This window comes from Bubalus kerabau, chromosome 8 (genome assembly GCF_029407905.1).
Source record: "Bubalus kerabau isolate K-KA32 ecotype Philippines breed swamp buffalo chromosome 8, PCC_UOA_SB_1v2, whole genome shotgun sequence".
NCBI classification, from domain to species: domain Eukaryota; kingdom Metazoa; phylum Chordata; class Mammalia; order Artiodactyla; family Bovidae; genus Bubalus; species Bubalus kerabau.
Window position 1 is genome coordinate 49,430,662 of NC_073631.1, and position 20,519 is coordinate 49,451,180.

General features: G+C 40.1%; 1 protein-coding gene and 2 pseudogenes across 13 annotated transcripts in view; all 3 read right to left on the minus strand.

The window, feature by feature from the left end:
* Positions 1–20,519, minus strand: part of SRPK2 (SRSF protein kinase 2) — a 248,944-nt gene that overhangs the window by 160,186 nt on the left and 68,239 nt on the right. The window lies entirely within an intron of this gene.
* The window catches only part of LOC129659108 (60S ribosomal protein L23a-like), a 147,654-nt pseudogene that overhangs the window by 59,426 nt on the left and 67,709 nt on the right, over positions 1–20,519 (minus strand).
* Positions 13,898–20,519, minus strand: part of LOC129658792 (PRELI domain containing protein 3B-like) — a 41,256-nt pseudogene continuing 34,634 nt past the window's right edge.

The following is a 20,519-nucleotide window of genomic DNA, read 5'->3' on the forward strand; positions in this document are numbered from 1 at the left end:
TATATAAAGTTGGGGGAGAATATTGATCTCAAAATGATTAGAAGTGCTTCCTCACTTCTGGAGATGGGACAGGGAATGAGGAATGGCAGTCAGAGGGGATTATCTGAACTTAGATTTTTTTATAGGTATTACTTGCATAATTAAAAATAATTTTCTTAAATAATGTTAAGCATTACCAAAGGAAATGCAATTTAAAATATCGAATAAATCTCTTTTGTAGTTACACAGCTTTCAAATGGACAGTCTGCAAAAAGACTGCCATCACACCATTATAAATAGCCTCCAAAATGCCAATTTTCACTTTCAAATAAAATTCACAGTTTAATCAAGGTCAAAGAAATGTTCTGTTGGAACTTTGAGAGTGTTACACTGAAAGTGAAAAAAAGAACAGCTGAATTATTCTGATACTGCTATATCACAAGAAAGGGAAGTCTCATGGAGGTTGTACAAAATTGGCCATTTAAAACTAGTTTTAAAAACTAAATTCAGTCTGTTCCTTCTAATTTTATCATGAACAATCTCTTAAAACAAAATAAAATTGCTGAAATAAATTGATGAACTAAAAACACAACCTATCTAAAAACATAGGTATTAATTTAGCAATCCTGAAATGAACAAGTCTCAACTAATGAATAAACCGTGTTTATAAAAGATATGCTACTGTTGCAGAAAAAGAGAATCCCATAGATGATAGTTTAAGATTTAAAAAAAATTTTTTTTTAAGTAGAGCCATCTGAATTATTAGATGCTTTTGTTAGACCATTGAAGGAAGGAAGGCATATGCTCAAGAAGCTCGAGTCAAGTGCCAGTGCAATTACAGAGCAAAAAGCCCTTTCCACAAAAGAACCACAGCAAGAAGAGGAAGTATGAAATGGCTTCAGAAGAGAGCTTCAAGAAATTCTACTCTTGCCTTTAAAAAAAACTAAATAACCTCCTTCCAGACACATAATTAACCATTTTAATAACAAATAGTTCCTCAATCTCTGATGAAATATACTGACCAATGTATTTTAACTTGTCTAAAATAACCAACTTTCTTCTAAAGTCTAACTCTGAAATATGCACTGAGACTACAAAAATGGTGGCAAGGACTTGGACTGACAGCATTCTATTTCTTGAGTTAGGGTGTAGGTATCCAGGTGCCTATTTTATTGTTTCCTAAACTTTCATTCGGGCTTCTCAGGTGGATCAGTGCTAAAGAAACTACCTACCAATGCAGAAGACATGGGTTCAATCCCTGGGTCAGGGTGATCCCCTGGAGAAGGAAATGTCCAACTCACCAATATTCTTGCTTGGAAAATTCCACAGACAGAGGAGCCTGGCGGGCTACTGTCCATGGGGTTGCAAAGGAGTTGGACACAACTCAGCAACTAAACAACAAAGTTACATTCATAATTCATACAATACAGACATGAAAGATATTATAACTTCAAAAGATCTATTTCACCAGAACAGTAACTGAAAGATGTGCCAGGACAAAAGTGAAACGCTTGTTTATCTTAAAACACCTGCCTAGTCACTCACTTCTTAGTTTTTTCCATTACTCTCACCACATATTCTCTTATTTACTCCTCTGCAATACAGGTAAACCTCAGATACCCAAGCTTAAAGGAACGAGTGATCGCTGACAGCCACATGCTCATCACAGCTGAAACATTCCTTACCTCATTTAAATTATTCTATACCAAAGCATTCATGCTGAGGTTAATATACTGTTTCTTGGCTATCTCAGAGTCTTTCATTTTAGGCACTACATTCATACTCTCAGGGCCTCTGAAAGGTAGCTGAAGGTCTGCTTCTAATCCAAGCCCTTCATGGGACATAGCATACAACAAAGCCACATCCAAAATGGCTGCGGATGGGCATCTCCCCTCTATACCCTCATCTGTGTGCTCCTAGTTCCTGACAGTCCAACAAGTTAGAAGAATGAGTGACTGACATAAATCAGGCCCAATTTCCAAAGTTCAAAAAATGGGCCTGGAAAGGAAAAATTCCAGTTTGGAAAAGAGTTTTCATTAAATCCTATAGCACCCAGTGCAAGTTTCTGTTCCAGTTCAACTCACCATTCAAATTTTTCTACTCAAAACATTAATTACCTGATGCTTACTAGCACTGTATTTAGGACAGTGTGAATATCAAATAAAAAAATCCTGTCAAGAGACCAGGACTTCTGGTGAAAAAAATCTCACAGTGAACTATTTTTCCCTCTAAAGGTTCCTATGTTGTACGAGATTTGAAATAAAGGAATAGCTATGTCTGGGTCTTTATCATTTTTGTAAAACCCTTTCCCACCCCCGCTCCCGGCTAATGACTAAAATCTCTAATATTGCCTTTCAGCAAATTTTTTTTTTTTTTTTTAAAGAAAGTCTGTGCTGCTTAACAATCTTTAGTAATCCTTCCCTTATCTAGTTCTCTGATGTCCAGTACAGCAGTCACCAGCCACGGTTAGCTACCAAGCACCTGAAATGTGGCAAATCTGAACAGATGTGTTAATGGGAAATATTTTATTAGTACTTTTATGCAGATTGCATGTTGATATGATACTGTTTTAGATATGCTGGGTTCGATACATTATTTATATTTTTGAATTTATGGTATATTATTCAGTTGTAAAAAAAGAATGAAACTGGACACATGCTGCAGCATGGATGAAACTTCAATACATGCTAAGTGAAGAAAGCCAGACACAGAAGAAGGACAAATATTATGTAATTCCACTTACATGAAATACCTAGAACAAGCAAATTAAGAAAGACAGAAAACAGAGCAGAGGTTACCAGGCACTGGGTAGGAGAAACCATACAGTTCAGGCTCTGCTGGAAAGGTGCCTTACTCAAGGCAGGAAGAGGGGCTGTGAGAGTCACCTCAAATCTCAGTAGAGGACATACATGCTGCTAGCGAATCAGTTAATGGTTTTTTAAAGTAACTCTAATGAACAACTACCCAATAGAACCCCACAAGGAAAAAGGTCTTAGCAAACCAGTTTGCTACTATTAAGTTTAAAAGACAAGTCTTATTTTTTCCTCCTGAAGAATGGATTTGAAGAAGACAAGAATAATCTGAAACCTCATAGCCATTTCCACAAACCGTTCCACAAGTGCTTTTTAACAAATATCTTCAAAATACTCTGACAAATACAATCAGCTTTGTGCTGAGAGCACTTCTCTACATAAAAGACACAATTTTACAAAGGTGACACAGTACACAGAGAAGCAAACAAGTCAATGTTCTGATTTATAGGATTCAGTCCTCTAAATTTAATGAGGTTTCCAAGTCTCAATTTATACATAGCCATGGACAGGGGAGCCTGGCAGGCTACAAGCCATGGAGTTGCAGAGTCAGCCACCACATAGCGACTGAATACCACCACAAAAACAATACCCTGGCTTCTAACTTAAGAGATACATTTAGTTTTGTTGCATATTTAAGACAATGAACTGGTTTTGAACCTCTGAACACAGAAGAGGGTATGCTGTAACAAACGATTTGCAATTTATGTAAGAGTTGCCAGAAGGCAGATTCCAAATGTACCAAGCATATTCACTAAAAATCAAATATACAATGAAATATAAGATAGAGGAATTTCAGGGAAACAAGGATAAAAAAAAAAAAGGATTTAACTCAGCTGACTTTACCAGAACTAAACCTACTTTCAGGAAGTCAAAGTAGAAATAGCATCATAGTCTTTCTTGGATTTCAACATTTAAAGAAGGCTTATAAGGCTATTCACTAACATAGAATAAAAATAATAATAACTACAACCACAGGATTCCCTGGTGGCTCAGCAGGAAAGAATCTGCGTGCAATGCAGCAAAGATAGGAGATGCGGGTTCGATCCTTGAGTCGGGAAGATCCCCTGGAGGAGGAAATGGTAACCCAGTATTCTTGCCTGGAAAACCCTATGGACAGAGAAGCCTGGCGGGCTACAGCCTGTGGGGACGCGGAAGGGTCAGACATGACTGAACGTCCATGCACAACCACAGCAACAGCCGTAACACTGACATCAAACTCCCTGCCTGCTATCTGCTGTGAGGACGTTCCCTTTATTATTAGCTCATTTCATCTACATAAACCCTCCATGGAGTCAGTAGTGTAATTATTAATATCATCCCTGTTTACTGATGAGGAAACAGAGGCACAGAGAAAGTAAGTAACTTTGCCCAAGGTCACACAGCTAGTAAACAATTGGTAGCGCGAAGAGACAAATCTAGGCAACCTGGCTCCAGAGGCCACTACTATATATACTACCGATTCGCATAATAGCCACAGCAGGGGGGCAATGAGGGGGTTGTCACAATATTTATGGTGGGTCCCAGCAGCTCAGAGGTGAAGCCGGTAAAGAATTTGCCTGCAATGCAGGAGATGCAGGTTCAATCCCTGGGTCAGGAAGATCCCCTGGAGAAGGGAATGGCAACCACTCCAGTATTCTTGCCTTGAAAACTCCATGGACAGAGGAGCCTGGCAGGCTATAGTCCACGGGGTCACAAAGAGTCGGACACGACTGATCAACTAACACTTTCACTTTCAAATGTCATAAACGAACTTTAAAAAATGTAGAAACTAAGCATACTTATTGAGCCCCTCCTCCATCCACTGGGCAATCCTCTGGGGAGACTTCAGTAACAATAACTCAGAAGTGTGGCAAAACTGTCAAAATGAAATAAACCAATTTTACTTTACAGCTAAAAAATAAAAACAAATGGAATGCCTAAAAACTGCAAACCAATTGCCAATCACAGATGTTTAGTTTTACATGGAGTTCAGTAACATACTGAACAGAATGAAGCGCTGCTCCACAAACCACACCCAGTGGTAAACAACTATGGGAAAGGCAAGGGAGGAGGATGCAGGGCTGTGTCTTGCCACATTTTCCTTAATCCTGGAGTTTCTTCTCCTTAATAAGCTCCACTACATGGTGTCTGATTCGACATTCGTGGATTTTTCAAGACACTGGCTTTCCCTACACAGGGACCATCACATGCACACACTGTGCCAACATCCGAAGGCCTGCCTCTGTAGTTGTGCACTTCGGGAAAAGATTAGGTACAGAGGTCCCTGCTGCAATCACCTGTGAGGCCTCCAGAGATTATCACATTCTGGCAAATTGTCATCGCATCCAAGCCTGCAAAGTTTAATCAAGCTTTATTAGAGTCAACAAAAACTTTACTAAATCATCTGTACAATTACTTCTGTTTTCATTTTTAATTAAGGCAAATTTTACATACAGAAAAATTCACCCGTAAGTGTTCAGTTCTGCAGATGTTCTGTGAGAAACAGACAATTGTGTAAGCAGCCCCACGAACCAAATACATTCGAGTTTCATGGTGCAGAACAATCCCCTTCCCCAAACTCCCTGCCATCCAACCCCCCGACCCCCAGCTCCCAGCACCTTGCTCTTTCCAATATGAATGCAACTGTACAGTCTCTGTGTTTCTGAATCTGGCTTCCTTCACTTAGCATAATACATGTTAGATCCACCCATTTGTTGCAACAATTTCATTTATTTTTAGTAGTTCATTTATTTTTATTGCTCAGCAATATTCCACTGCATGGAATGTGCCACAGTTGGCTTATCCATTTACCAGTTGAGAGAAAACTGAATAGTTCCCATTTTTGGCACTTGAAAACAAAACCCAAGAAAAGCTGCTATAAAACCTGTGTGCATGTTTTTGTATGAACATAAGTTTTAACTTCATTTGGGTAAAACCCAGGAGTGAGTCATATGGTCTGATATGTGAAGGGGTCCAGTGGTTCCTCATCCTCTCCAGCACTTGGCACAGTTTCTATTTATTTGAACCATAACAAACATGTGTAGAAGTACCTCATGGTAATTTACATTCCCTGATGACTGACAAAACGGACCATCTTTTTATGGGCTCATTAGATCTTTCGTCCATTTTTTAATTGGCGTCCTTTTCTTTTGCTCATTCTTTAAATGAGTCTGCAAAATTCTTTATATATTCTGGGTAACAGTTCTTTGTCAGATATGCAATTTGCAAATATTTTCTGCTACAGTCCATGGGGTCACAAAGAGTCAGACACAACTGAGCGACTTCACTTCACTTCTGTCAATTTGTAGCTTCTCTTTCTGATAGCTTTAAGAGCCTCTTTAAAAAGCAGACTTTTATGGAAGTCCAACTTTTTTTTTTAATGGATCATGCTTCTGATATCCTATCAAAGAAATTTTTGCCTAATTCAAGTCACAAAGATTTTTCACCTAGTGTTTTGTCTAATAGTCCATAGTTTTACATTTGAGCCTATAATCCCTTTTGAGTTAATTTTTTTGCACACTGTGAAGCTAAGTATTGATTACTATTTTCTTTTTATTACTTGATCCGACGTTCTGGCACTTATCACAGACAGTATTTTTTTTACAACTGTTCTTTAAACACCTCTGTTTAGCCGAAGAATGTAACAGTAAACAAGAGAGTACAACATAATCAAGTCACTAAAGTACACAGTTAGCAGGCTAAAAAAAGAGTAATAAGTTCATGCACAATGGCAAGAGAAGGGACTGAGCAGCTAACAGCTAGGAGGGATGTTATTTATACTAAGCGATAGTTCACCAGGCAGAGAATAACATTCTAGGAAGAGGAAATACCACAAGCAATATACAAAGATTTGAAAGAACAAGGCTTATTCAGGAAATAGCTATGGGGCAGGGGGAGGAATTCTTCTTAACCACTTTGTATTCATGGCAGATACCACTGCATGCTAGCATTTTGGGCAGAATGTTTTAGGGAACTAAAAAGCTAAAAATCTCATTAAACAAAAAAGCAACAAAAATTGATCCAATCACTACTACAGTATAATGTTTCTGCACCGATGAAAGCAAGTGAAACAATTAAGTAAAAAGGCCTTCAGAATAAGCTGACAACCCCCAGCCTAGAAGTTGCCCTGGCCCCTCCTCCAACTGACTCTCCCCAAGACAGGCAGGAGAGGAGACAAAGGCACCCAATAGAGCCTGCCTCCCTCAGGAGGCCTTCACTTGGCCCTCCATCACACAGGGATCTTTCATTACCACCAAGGAACCAGCAACAGCACCTGTTCAAATTAGAACTGCCACCTTCCCAGACCCTGTTCAGCCCAGTTAGAATCAGGCAAGGCACATCACCAGCAACACTAATCTGCTCTCCGTTCCCAGTCCTTACTCCAGCCCTCGGGGACTCCTCCCCCAATGCCCACCAGAACTTAAGGATCCTATGCCAAGTCTCTAAAAGGATTGTTTCTTGCACTAACAGAACTGGTGGCCCTGAGAACACAACTGCTTTTGCAGATCCTGGGAATGGAGGCCCTTGTTCTTCCAATGTCCCTCTTCTGCAGGGCCAGATGGAGGTGGGGCTACCACTGTCTCAGACTTTCCCATTCTTACAACTTATTACTGGGTTCGGATGGAAGAGCACAGTTCTTCCAAGTAAAGTTTAAATTTCCCACAACCCTCTTCAACTAAAGGTTTCATCCCATCTCAACATTTTGAACAGCATTTTATCTACAAAACTTTCTGAATGAAATATTTCCCACATAACACATGATAATACATGTTTCCATGTGGGAAATACATATTTCCCACATAACACATTATGATCCCATATAATAACATGATGGCTAAAACTCCTGTTTTAAGAACTTCATATTAACCTTTTTGAAAAAGATATTGGTAAAATAACTTATCAGATATTAAGAATAGAGAAGAACTATAAATCTTGTAAAGTCAACTGCTGTCTAGATAAAACTGCATCTATATCCATTACACTTATTATTTGCAGAATAAATAACACTTTCTTCACTGAAACCATATCATTTTCTTCTATCCTATCCCACATGCTCCACACATCGGAACACACTCCACAGTTTCTACTCTGGAAGAGTAGTCCCGAGACTGGCAGCTGGAGAAAAGAAGTATAGATTTTAAGGGAATTCCCTGGCAGTCCAGTGGTAGGACTTGACACTTTCATTGTTGTGGCCTGAGTTCAATCCTTGGCTGGGAAACTAAATCCCACAAGCCATATGACGAGATTAAAACACACACACACACACACACACACACACACGTGAAGGAGACCTGAGAGGTCATCTGACCATATCTATCATTTCTTATGTTTGCAAAGGTTCATCTTCCTTCTCCCTTTCCTTGGCACAAACCCTTGATGGCAAGGTCCTCCTCTCTCTGTTCCTAAGAACTGAAACACAAGGCTCCTGACACAGGAGGCACCCAATAAAAGCTGCTGATAATGATACCAGATTAACAGGTAACTTTCAGTTGTCATTATTCCCAACTCCTGCAGCATCCGACACCCTCCCTAGTCCTTATTCCTCCTTTCACAACCTAAGCATCAAGCATCTTCACTCAAAAAAATCTCAGTAATAAATCTCAGGACTGAACTTGGAGTCATGAAACCTGTGTTGAACCCCAAGCCCTCATTAGTTTGGGGGAAAGATGCTGACATTTGTTAGGTCTCAGTCCTCTGAAATTTAAAATATGAGATTTGGTGCTCTGATGCTCTATAATTTTTTCTGTTTAACTAAACTTAATGCTTTCTTTCTACTATTATCCTTTACCTTGTCATTTTTTAAGGCCTACCATAAAAAAAAAATCAGAACCTAAAAGAATACGACAGCTAACCTATCTCTAGTTAAGGAAAATCAGTACACTGTGGTTGCTTTCCTTTAAGAGGAACTTTAAAAATTAGAAATTATATTGTATCATGAGCCAGGAGAGATGAAACGGCCCCTTCATACGGAAAGAAGCATAACCCACTGTGATACAATGCTTTTCAGGAATGCAGGTCACCAAAATGGCTCAGTTTAATACAGTCATAAAATGTAGAATACTACAGGATGGTTGGACTGCACATCCAACACACAATCCTTCATATAAACATTCCCTCTGAGCTTTCGAGCATTTGGGTGTGCCAGAGTTTAACATGACACTTGCTCATAAGAACCTGGAGCACAGCTATTAAACTCGTGTTTATCAGCAGGCAGTGGCAGGCAGGTCACAGGAAACTCCTTTCCCACAAGCATTCTAATTTTTATGTGGGGACCCACTGGTCTTGAACACGCACACTTTCCAATGAAGCTGACACCAACAGAGGTGTCAAGGTGAATGTCCATATCACATTTCCCAGGGAATGAATTCAGTGGCAGGTGACCTAAGCTACTGCAATCCAAACTTAAGACTACCATACAAATATTTATACAGTTCTAAAACATTTCCAAAATAAAAATGATCACTTCTTCAATTCACAAGCACAAGAGGATACCATCATACTTGAATTACAGTATTTAACAAGTAAACTTTATGCTTCAGTCTAATTTAAATGTACAAATTTATAAGACAAAATAGAACAATAAACATTTCATGTAGTAAAATTTAAAACGTGACTTTTACAGCTGCATAGCATCATCATGACTAACACCGCTACAAACAAATGTTTCAATACAAACACAAATATGATTATAAAATATAACTTTCTGGCAAACAACAAAGGCACAGGCATAGGAGGGATGTAACTTTTTCATATGCAACAATTATTTTCAAGGCCAAAACACAATCAGTTGAGATTAATGCATGTTTAGCTCCGTGTCAATATAAAACTTAAAATTACCTCATTAAGAAAAAGCTTAACATTTAACTTTGTGTGGCATTAAATCCACAAGTAAAATATATGGAAATACAGGGAGAAAACTCATAATTTTCAAGTTATTGTTAAGGAAGGTATTCAGAATCAGAAAACTGAGATTTGAATTTTGACTCATTAGTATCTCTGCGGAGAAGGCAATGGCACCCAACTCCAGTACTCTTGCCTGGAAAATCCCATGGACAGAGAAGCCTGGTAGGCTGCAGTCCATGGGGTCGAGAAGAGTCGGACATGACTGAGCGACTTCACTTTCACTTTTCACTTTCATGCATTGGGGAAGGAAATGGCAACCCACTCCAGTGTTCTTGCCTGGAGAATCCCAGGGACGGGGGAGCCTGCTGGGCTGCCGTCTATGGGGTCACACAGAGTCGAACACGACTGAAGTGACTTAGCAGCAGCAGTATCTCTGATTCCTCAAACTAATCAGTCACATCTTCCATAAGTCTGTTTCATCTTCTATAAAATGTTGTCAAAGTAATAATTTGATTCATCCAATTAGGTAATTACTCAGGAAAATCAGAACACAGGAAAAGTTGGGGAGGGGTAGTGGTGGTGAGCGGACAGTGGCAAATAAAGATACAGAAAGTTGGTGAAGACTGTTTCAAACATTTATACTATAAGTTAGAAGTTGTTCTCTATTTTGCACCTTTCACAAATAGCTTTTTCAAATGACATTTTAAGAAAATAACTGGAGCTAATGATAAAAGTTTTCACTATAATCTGAAAACATGAAATCTGCAATGGAAAACTTTGCTACAGTTCCAATGCAAGAGAACATTCATATCAAAATCACAGTGAGGACAATGTTAACTTGTTTATTTGATATCAATGGTACTGCTAATGTAGACGCATCCCACAAAGACCAAGAGTCAATTAGACCCATTGTTCAAGGCTGCTGGATGTAACAACGAGTTAACTGTGGCTCAGAAACTCATTTCATCATCCTGAAACTGTTCTGGCTCCTAGTTCATGAGTCAAAAACAATAAACCAAAAAGCTTTAACAACCCAGACTGCCTATCCAGGTTACTCACCAGGCTTGGCACTCAATGACTTTTAGCCAATGCCAAAAATGGATTCTAACATCAAAGGATAAAGATTTATGACAAGAGAACATATTCAAACCCTAAAGGTATAACAAGACTTTACAGTACAATGGAAGCATTGTTGGAATAAGTACACACCATTTGGACACCAGATTCATTTCAACTTGAGACTGGCAAGCATATTTATAAGTAAGACTTACTCAGATCATAAAAACTACAGGAAAGTGCCACCTTAAATTCTTTTTTGGAATAAGGCAGGATATGCATGTACGCATGCTAAAGTAAACAGAAATGTCCTGCTCAAAGACTTGAGACAGACTTTTGTATTAACCCTTAATTCCCATTAGGCAATACCCTAATATGACTAATGGTAAGAAAACTGACAAACTGAAAAACTAAAATATTTGCTCTACCTTTTCAATATTGTGACTCTGGGAATCCAGAGACCAGTGATACACACAGCAACCCATTCTAGGCACTTCAGGACTGCCCTAGCCCCAGGTAGCTATAAGTAATTGCTATGTGAGGCCTACAGATCTCAACCTAGACCCACACACCTCCTTGCTAAAAGAAAAACTAAAAGCCTTCTGAGACTAAGACTGTAAAATCAAACTACAACACGGATTCCTGATCTAAAGGAAAAATATAAACTATCACTCTAGTCTAAACCCTAGAAGCATCTACACTGTGGCAACAAATAACTATTGTTCAAAATGCTTTAGGATTAAGTATCTATTTTAATAAAGTTCTCTATTCTCTGGGGTTCTAAAGGCTTGGAGAAGATACAGGATATTTACTTATCAAAAATACTGTTGCCTGTTACTTTACTACAGCAGTATATAAAAGATCATGAAAAGGAATTCATATACAGTTTATATTAGACAAATAACATTTAAAAACAAAAAGATTCTTCCAGATAAAATATGCTCTCTTCCTCATTCTTATGCTTTATTAATCCATTCTTCTGTTCATTTAACATGCTTAGAGAACCAACAAAAGAGGGGCCCCCAAAAATCAGAATACTTCTCGCCAAGATCCATACATTATTTAGTTTTAAGAGCCAGAGGCAACGATGAGAACTGTGCCGGGTTTCTTTTCTTTAGTTTGCAATTCAGTACAATCAGATTACAGCTTGTAGGGAGAGAAAAAGAGGCAGTGTTTTAGGCTTTTAAAGGACTTCATCAGGCCACAGAAGGTCATCTATCTCTGTACTCTCAGTCTGTCTTCAAATACATTTACCAAAAATACCAAAGTTTAAAAACATTAATGAAACTCATAACAACTATGAATTATTATTATTACATATGACATATTGCTAGAACCAAACTGTTTAGATAGAAATTTTAACCTCAGGAGACCACACCACAATCATCTGGTCAACTCTTTTAAACCAAGCAAAAAAACATTGATTTAAAATCTCATGGAGGAAAGAGGACAAGAGTTTTCTACCCTTAAAGAAGCAAGATACTACTCTGCCTGAACAAAGAAAAAAAAAGAAACAGTCATGTAGAAAGACTGCTGGCTAACTGCCGCCCTCTGGCTGGCAAGATGCCACCCTTCAGCTGGAAAAGCATTTAACCAAAACATTCATTTACAAATGTCTCTAGCTGTGATGCATTTTTAATGTTGTATACATCTCTAACTTAAGTAGAAAACAACTTTTAAGAAGAAAATGAGGAACAAAGTCAGAAATTTCACAGGATTAAAATTAAAACACTATCACAGGAACATTTACTTAAAAGAAAATAATACTAAGAAGGGGGAGATGTATCAACAGTTACGATACTGAAAAAAGAAATGCTGGAACACAATGTGATTACAGAAATGCAAAATGTAAATTAATGGTCAGGTGTCAAATCATCATACCATTCTAGCTCTGAAAAAAGGAACATAAGCCTTTCCCTCTATGCTTACTGGAAAAAGAGATCTGAATATCAGGCAGGTGCAACTGAACATGGCCTGGAAACAAAAGGGTCTCAGCTCAAAAGGAGATTTTAGTGTAAGGGCTGGACCATATAATGTAAAAGAGATCATGAACTATCTTGGAGGCAGAGTTAAGCATTATTTCCCCAGTAGGGAAAAGGGGGGATCAACTGAAGCAATTAATTTTAGTGCTATAGTAGTCTTACTACTGAAAATTTTAGAAGTACAGATGTCATTACATCTGCCATGGTGAATACAAAGAGGCTTTTCTTCATGCAAGAAGGTCTTATTGTTTAAAAAAAAAATTTTTATGATCTTTTAAAAAGGATAAACAAACGATAAATCAAAACCAAGCATAAAGAATCAGTTTCCAATGTATAATAAGTGCTTTACTTTATTTTTTTTTAATTTTATTTTTAAACTTTACAATATTGTATTGGTTTTGCCATATATCGAAATGAATCCAACACAGGTATACATGTGTTCCCCATCTTGAACCCTCCTCCCTCCCCATACCATCCCTCTGGGTCATCCCAGTGCATCAGCCCCAAGCATCCAGTATCATGCATCGAACCTGGACTGGTGACTTGTTTCATATATGATATTACACACATTTCAATGCCATTCTCCTAAATCATCCCACCCTCTCCCTCTCCCACAGAGTCCAAAGTGCTTTACTTTAGAACTTAAGTCTATGAAGCTGGTGACTTAGGACTCCTACAAATACCAATAAGAACAAAAAGACGAGAAAAGCTTCCTACCCCCTTACAGCACTCACTGGCAGTGCCATCCATTTGCCAAAAGGCGTATTCTATCTTTTTTTTCTCCTGTTGTTTCAAAGTATTATTTAAATCTCACCTTTTTTTTTTTCACTTTTGTTGGAGTCATTACTTTCGTGATTATTTTTACTCCAAAAATGTTATTCGAGTACAAAATTAAAACACTGTCGTTTTTAATGGTGGTTTAGGAGAAGGCAATGGCAATTTGGCGTCCATTAGCCTCCATCTATGGGGTTCCACTGGAAGGCAATGGCGCCCACTCCAGTACTCTTGCCTGGAAAATCCCATGGACGGAGGAGCCTGGTAAGCTGCAGTCCATGGGGTCGCTAAGAGTCAGACATGACTGAGCGACTTCACTTTCACTTTTCACTTTCATGCATTGCAGAAGGAAACGGCAACCCACTCCAGCATTCTTGTCTGGAGAATCCCAGGGACAGGGGAGCTTGGTGGCTGCTGCCTATGGGGTCACACAGAGTCGGACACGACTGAAGTGACTTAGCAGCAGCAGTAACAGAACAGAACAAATTATTTTATACAATTAATATATTTTTATTTTTTTAATGTATTTTTAAAATGATACAATTTCTCCTTTAAAAGTGAGTTCCCTCAGGTAAGCTCTCCAAGTTTACCACAGCACAGTGGTCGTGCATATGCAGAGGGGACTCTGCTTGGTTCTGGGAGTGGTCCAGAGTGAGGTAGAGTTTCAACGCATGAAAAGCTTTAAAATTCTCCCTTATGCAGGTTTCATCTGCCAATACCAATTTCCAAGTATACTTTTCAAAAATTGTTAAATTTCAGCATAAATAACTGGAATCCTCAAAATCAGTCATTTCAGAAAAAACTAATTTCAACTGATCCCTGCACATCTTTGTTTTAATCAAGTCACATAGCTTTTCTTCAGCTTATTTTTTAAAAAATTCCACCTAAAATAGAGTTGTGTTTTTTTAAATAACAAATAAATACACTGTCAGATTGTAGAAACCCGGGAAACTAGGTGTCATATATCAACTTTCATAATCATTTCTCCACAAATGCTGCTGACGCCATTGGTGTCCGTATGCTTCCTCTTGCCAAAGTTGTCAATTCCTCAATTTCAGCATTTAATTTATGTATTAAACACTCCATTGCTTCTTGGCCTTTATTAGCGTTGGACGATATCGAACTTGCCATCAGCTCTTCAAGGTAACTGCCAAAACTGACTCCTGTCACAGTAATTATGGCTTCTTGAGTCAAAATAGCTTTTTCTGGAGCTTAAGGATGTGGTTTGTATGTAAATCTCTCATCTACTGAAACCTTATTTGTAAATGAAATATTTGCAGAGTTAAGTTCCACTGTTTTCTCTATGGCATCCACTATAGAATGTTCTTGCACATATGTTTTGGTTCTGGCTGCACCAATAATAAATTTCACAATGGAAAGCAGCCCCTACTCTGTGCTGAGAAGCGCATGGCTATGCAACTTTTCAGAGGGATCTATGTGTCTGTCTAGTACATCAACTCAAATCACACTCAGGTTCATAGGGTTTGGGTATTTCTGTGTTGCAGCTGTTGTAACGATTTCCTATGGGTGGTCAAAGACATGCTCCCAAGTCCAGATCTTAATGGTGCCAGCAGCCACCACAGTGTCCAGGTGGCATTAGGGCACAATGAGGCAAAAAGGCCACTCTTGCCCCCACCCTGCCCCTCAGCCGCCCCACTGCTGCTGCTGATGCTGCTGCTAAGTCGCTTCAGTCGTGTCCAACTCTGTGCGACCCAACAGACGGCAGCCCACCAGGCTCCCTGTCCCTGGGATTCTCCAGGCAAGAACACAGGAGTGGGTTGCCATTTCCTTCTACAATGCATGAAAGTGAAAAAATAAAGTGAAGTCGCGCAGTCGTGTCCGACTCCTAGCGACCCCATGCACTGCAGCCCACCCCAGCCCCTCCACCACTGGCAGCCCCTGAATCTCACTTTTTACATTATATTTTTATTAAAAAGACTCTCCTTGAGGATAAATACCATAGGCATACCTGTACAATGCTACAGCACAGTGCCTCGCAGAAATCTTTAATAAATATCAGTAAATATGAGGCAACACAGAAATCAAGATGAATTTGAGAGTCAATTCCTAGGCAGGTTGATAAGAAATCCAGAAGGACTTCTTCTCTCCTCCCAAGGAGCAGAGAGGAGTATGGGGCTCTTGAGGAGATCAGATCAGATCAGATCACATCAGTCGCTCAGTTGTGTCTGACTCTCTGTGACCCCATGAATAGCAGCACGCCAGGCCTTCCTGTCCATCACCAACTCCCGGAGTTCACTGAGACTCACGTCCATCGAGTCAGTGATACCATCCAGCCATCTCATCCTCTGTTGTCCCCTTCTCCTCCTGCCCCCAATCCCTCCCAGCATCAGAGTCTTTTCCAATGAGTCAACTCTTCACATGAAGTGGCCAAAGTACTGGAGTTTCAGCTTTAGCATCATTCCTTCCAAAGAAATCCCAGGGCTGATCTCCTTCCGTATGGACTGGTTGGATCTCCTTGCAGTCCAAGGGACTCTCAAGAGTCTTCTCCAAAACCACAGTTCAAAAGCATCAATTCTTCGGCGCTCAGCCTTCTTCACAGTCCAACTCTCACATCCATACATGACCACAGGAAAAACCATAGCGTTGACTAGACGAAACTTTGTTGGCAAAGTAATGTCTCTGCTTTTGAATAAGCTATCTAGGTTGGTCTTAACTTTCCTTCCAAGGAGTAAGAGTCTTTTAATTTCATGGCTGCAGTCACCATCTGCAGTGATTTTGGAGCCCAGAAAAATAAAGTCTCACACTGTTTCCACTGTTTCCCATGAAGTGATGGGACCGGATGCCATGATCTTCGTTTTCTGAATGTTGAGAATGAGGAGATAGGGGTCTGGAATTCTCAAGGAGGAGGAAAGGACAAACTTTTTTTTCTACATTCCATAGTAAGGATTATATAACATCAATGTATCCTCCTTGAAGACAGTTTCTCCTGGAAAACCATCTGACTAATCCAGCTGCGACTGACCGCGCAGAAGCGCGCCGGCTGCGACAGACGGCACAGAAGCGTGGCTGAGAGGAGCTACTCCTCGCCCAAAGTCAGGGGCGGCGACTGAGAGGAGCTACCCATGTCCAAGGAGGGGCAGCTGTGCGGGCGCAGGAGGGCCGAGAGGAGCTATTCCATGTTCAAGGTCAGGAGGAATGGCCGTCAGGAGATATCCCTCGTCCAAGGTGAGGAGCAGTGGCTGTGCTTTGCTGGAACAGCCGTGAAAAGATACCCCACGACCAAGGTAAGGGAAACCCAAGTAAGACGGTAGGTGTTGCGAGAGGGCATCAGAGGGCAGACACACTGAAACCATAATCACAGAAAACTAGCCAATCTGATCACACGGACCACAGCCTTGTCTAACTCAATGAAACTAAGCCATGCCCTGTGGGGCCACCCAAGATGGGAGGGTTATAGTGGAGAGTTCTGACAGAATGTGGTCCACTGGAGAAGGGAATGGCCAACCACTTCAGTTTTCTTGCCTTGAGAACCCCACGAACAGTATGAAAAGGCAAAATGATAGGATACTGAAAGGGGAACTCCCCGGGTCGGTAGGTGCCCAATATGCTACTGGAGATCAGTGGAGAAATAACTCCAGAAAGAATAGAAGGATGGAGCCAAAGCAAAAACAATACCCAGTTGTGGATGTGACTGGTGATAGAAGCAAGGTCCAATGCTATAAAGGGCAATATTGCACAGGAACCTGGAATGTCGGGTCCATGAATCAAGACTAATTGGAAGTGGTCAAACAGGAGGTGGCAAGAGTGAACGTCAACATTCTAGGAATCAGCAAACTAAAATGGACTGGAATGGGTGAATTTAACTCAGATAACCATTATATCTTCTACTGTGGACAAGAATCCCTTATAAGAAATGGAGTAGTCATCATGGTCAACAAAAGAGTCGGAAATGCAGTACTTGGATGCAATCTCAAAAACGACAGAATGATCTCTGTTCGTTTCCAAGGCAAACCATTCAATATCACAGTAATCCAAGCCTTTGCCCCAACCAGGAATGCTGAAGAAGCTGAAGTTGAACGGTTCTATGAAGACCTACAAGACCTTTTAGAACTAACACCCAAAAAAGATGTCCTTTTCATTATAGGGGACTGGAATGCAAAAGTAGGAAGTCAAGAAACACCTGGAGTAACAGGCAAATTTGGCCTTGGAGTACGGAATGAAGCAGGGCAAAGGCTAATAGAGTTCTGCCAAGAGAATGCACTGGTCATAGGAAACACCCTCTTCTAACAACACAAGAGAGGACTCTACACATGGACGTCACCAGATGGTCAACACCGAAATCAGATTGATTCTATTCTTTGAAGCCAAAGATGGAGAAGCTCTATACAGTCGCAAAAACAAGACCGGGAGCTGACTATGGCTCAGATCATGAACTCCTTATTGCCAAATTCAGACTTAAATTGAAGAAAGTAGGGAAAACCACTAGACCATTCAGGTACTATGATCTAAATCAAATCCCTTATGATTATACAGTGGAAGTGAGAAATAGATTTAAGGGCCTAGATTTGATAGACAGAGTGCCTGATGAACTATGGAATGAGATTCGTGACATTGTACAGGAGACAGGGATCAAGACCATCCCCATGGAAAAGAAATGCAAAAAGGCAAAATGGCTGTCTGAGGAGACCTTACAAATAGCTGTGAAAAGAAGAGAAGCGAAAAGCAAAGGAGAAAAGGAGCGATATAAGCATCTGAATGCAGAGTTCCAAAGAATAGCAAGGAGAGATAAGAAAGCCTTCCTCAGCGATCAATGCAAAGAAATAGAGGAAAACAACAAAATGGGAAAGACTAGAGATCTCTTCAAGAAAATTAGAGATACCAAGGAAACATTTCATGCAAAGATGGGCTCAATAAAGGACAGAAATAGTATGGACCTAACAGAAGCAGAAGATATTAAGAAGAGGTGGCAAGAATACACAGAAGAACTGTACAAAAAAGATCTTCACGACCCAGATAATCACGATGGTGTGATCACTGACCTAGAGCTAGACATCCTGGAATGTGAAGTCAAGTGGGGCCTTAGAAAGCATCATTACGAACAAAGCTAGTGGAGGTGATGGCATTCCAGTTGAGCTATTTCAAATCCTGAAAGATGATGCTGTGAAAGTGCTGCACTCAATATGCCAGCACATTTGGAAAACTCAGCAGTGGCCACCGGACTGGAAAAGGTCCGTTTTCATTCCAATCCCAAAGAAAGGCAATGCCAAAGAATGCTCAAACTACTGCACAACTGCACTCATCTCACACGTTAGTAAAGTGATGCTCAAAATTCTGCAAGCCAGGCTTCAGCAGTAAGTGAACCATGAACTTCCAGATGTTCAAGCTGGTTTTAGAAAAGGCAGAGGAACCAGAGATCAAATTGCCAACATCTGCTGAATCATGGAAAAAGCAAGAGAGTTCCAGAAAAACATCTATTTCTGCTTTATTGACTATGCCAAAGCCTTTGACTGTGTGGATCACAATAAAAGGTGGAAAATTCCGAAAGAGATGGGAATACCAGACCACCTGACCTGCCTCTTGAGAAACCTATATGCAGGTCAGGAAGCAACAGTTAGAATTGGACATGAAACAACAGACTGGTTCCAAATAGGAAAAGGAGTACGTCAAGGCTGTATACTGTAACCCTGCTTATTTAACTTATACACAGAGTACATCATGAGAAATGCTGGGCTGGAGAAGCACAAGCTGGAATCAAGATTGCCGGGAGAAATATCAATAACCTCAGATATGCAGATGACACCACCCTTATGGCAGAAAATGAAGAGGAACTCAAAAGCCTCTTGATGAAAGTGAAAGAGGAGAGTGAAAAAGTTGGCTTAAAGCTCAACATTCAGAAAATGAAGATCATGGCATCTGGTCCCATCACTTCATGGGAAATAGATGGGGAAACAGTGTCAGACTTTAGTTTTTGGGCTCCAAAATCACTGCAGATGGTGATTGCAGCCATGAAATTAAAAGACGCTTATTCCGTGGAAGGAAAGTTATGACCAACCTAGATAACATATTGAAAATCAGAGATATTACTTTGCCAACAAATGTTCGTCTAGTCAAGGCTATGGTTTTTCCAGTGGTCATATATGGATGTGAGAGTTGGACTGTGAAGAAAGCTGAGCACCGAAGAATTGATGCTTTTGAACTGTGGTGTTGGAGAAGACTCTTGCGAGTCCCTTGGACTGCAAGGAGATCCAACCAGTCCATTCGGAAGGAGATCAGTCCTGGGTGTTCACTGGAAGGAATGATGCTAAAGCTGAAACTCCAGTACTTTGGCCACCTCATGAGAAGAGTTGACTCACTGGAAAGGACTCTGATGCTGGGAGGGATCGGGAGCAGGAGGAGAAGGGGACGACAGAGGATGAGATGGCTGGATGGCATCTCAGACGACTCGACGGACATTAGTTTGAGTGAACTCTGGGAGTTGGTGATGGGACAGGGAGGCCTGGTGTGCTGCGATTCATGGGGTTGCAAAGAGTCGAAACCAACTGCGTGTGAACTGAACTGAACTGAATCCTGTTATCTTAAAATGTACATTATGGGAGTGAGTCTGGTAAGATCTTTCTTCTACTGTTAGTTCTCATCCTGTCATCTTAAAATGTAAATTGTGGGAGTGAGTCTAGTAAGACCTTGAGACCTTCTTTTGATTTATTGTAATAACCAATTTAAAAAGTGTCTAATTCCCTTGCTAAGACTAGCAAGGGGGGAACTCTCCGTCCCCCTTCTGATGTCTATGTCAGAAGCTTTCCAATGTCCTCTTTCACTTTAATAAAACTCTGCTACAACAAAGCTCTTGAGTTATCAAGCCCGGTCCCTGGTCTGGAAGCTAAATCTTCTTTGGAGATCACAAATCAGACATCATTTAGCTATCAAATTTATATTCAACGTCATTGTTTAAGTGGTAAGACGATGAGGATTTTCCTTTATTCTACATTTCTAAATATTCTGTATTTGACTATAAATATAATCAGAAATAGATGGGGAAACAGTAGGAACAGTGTCAGACTTTATTTTTCTGGGCTCCAAAATCACTGCAGATGGTGACTGCAGCCATGAAATTAAAAGACGCTTACTCTTTGGA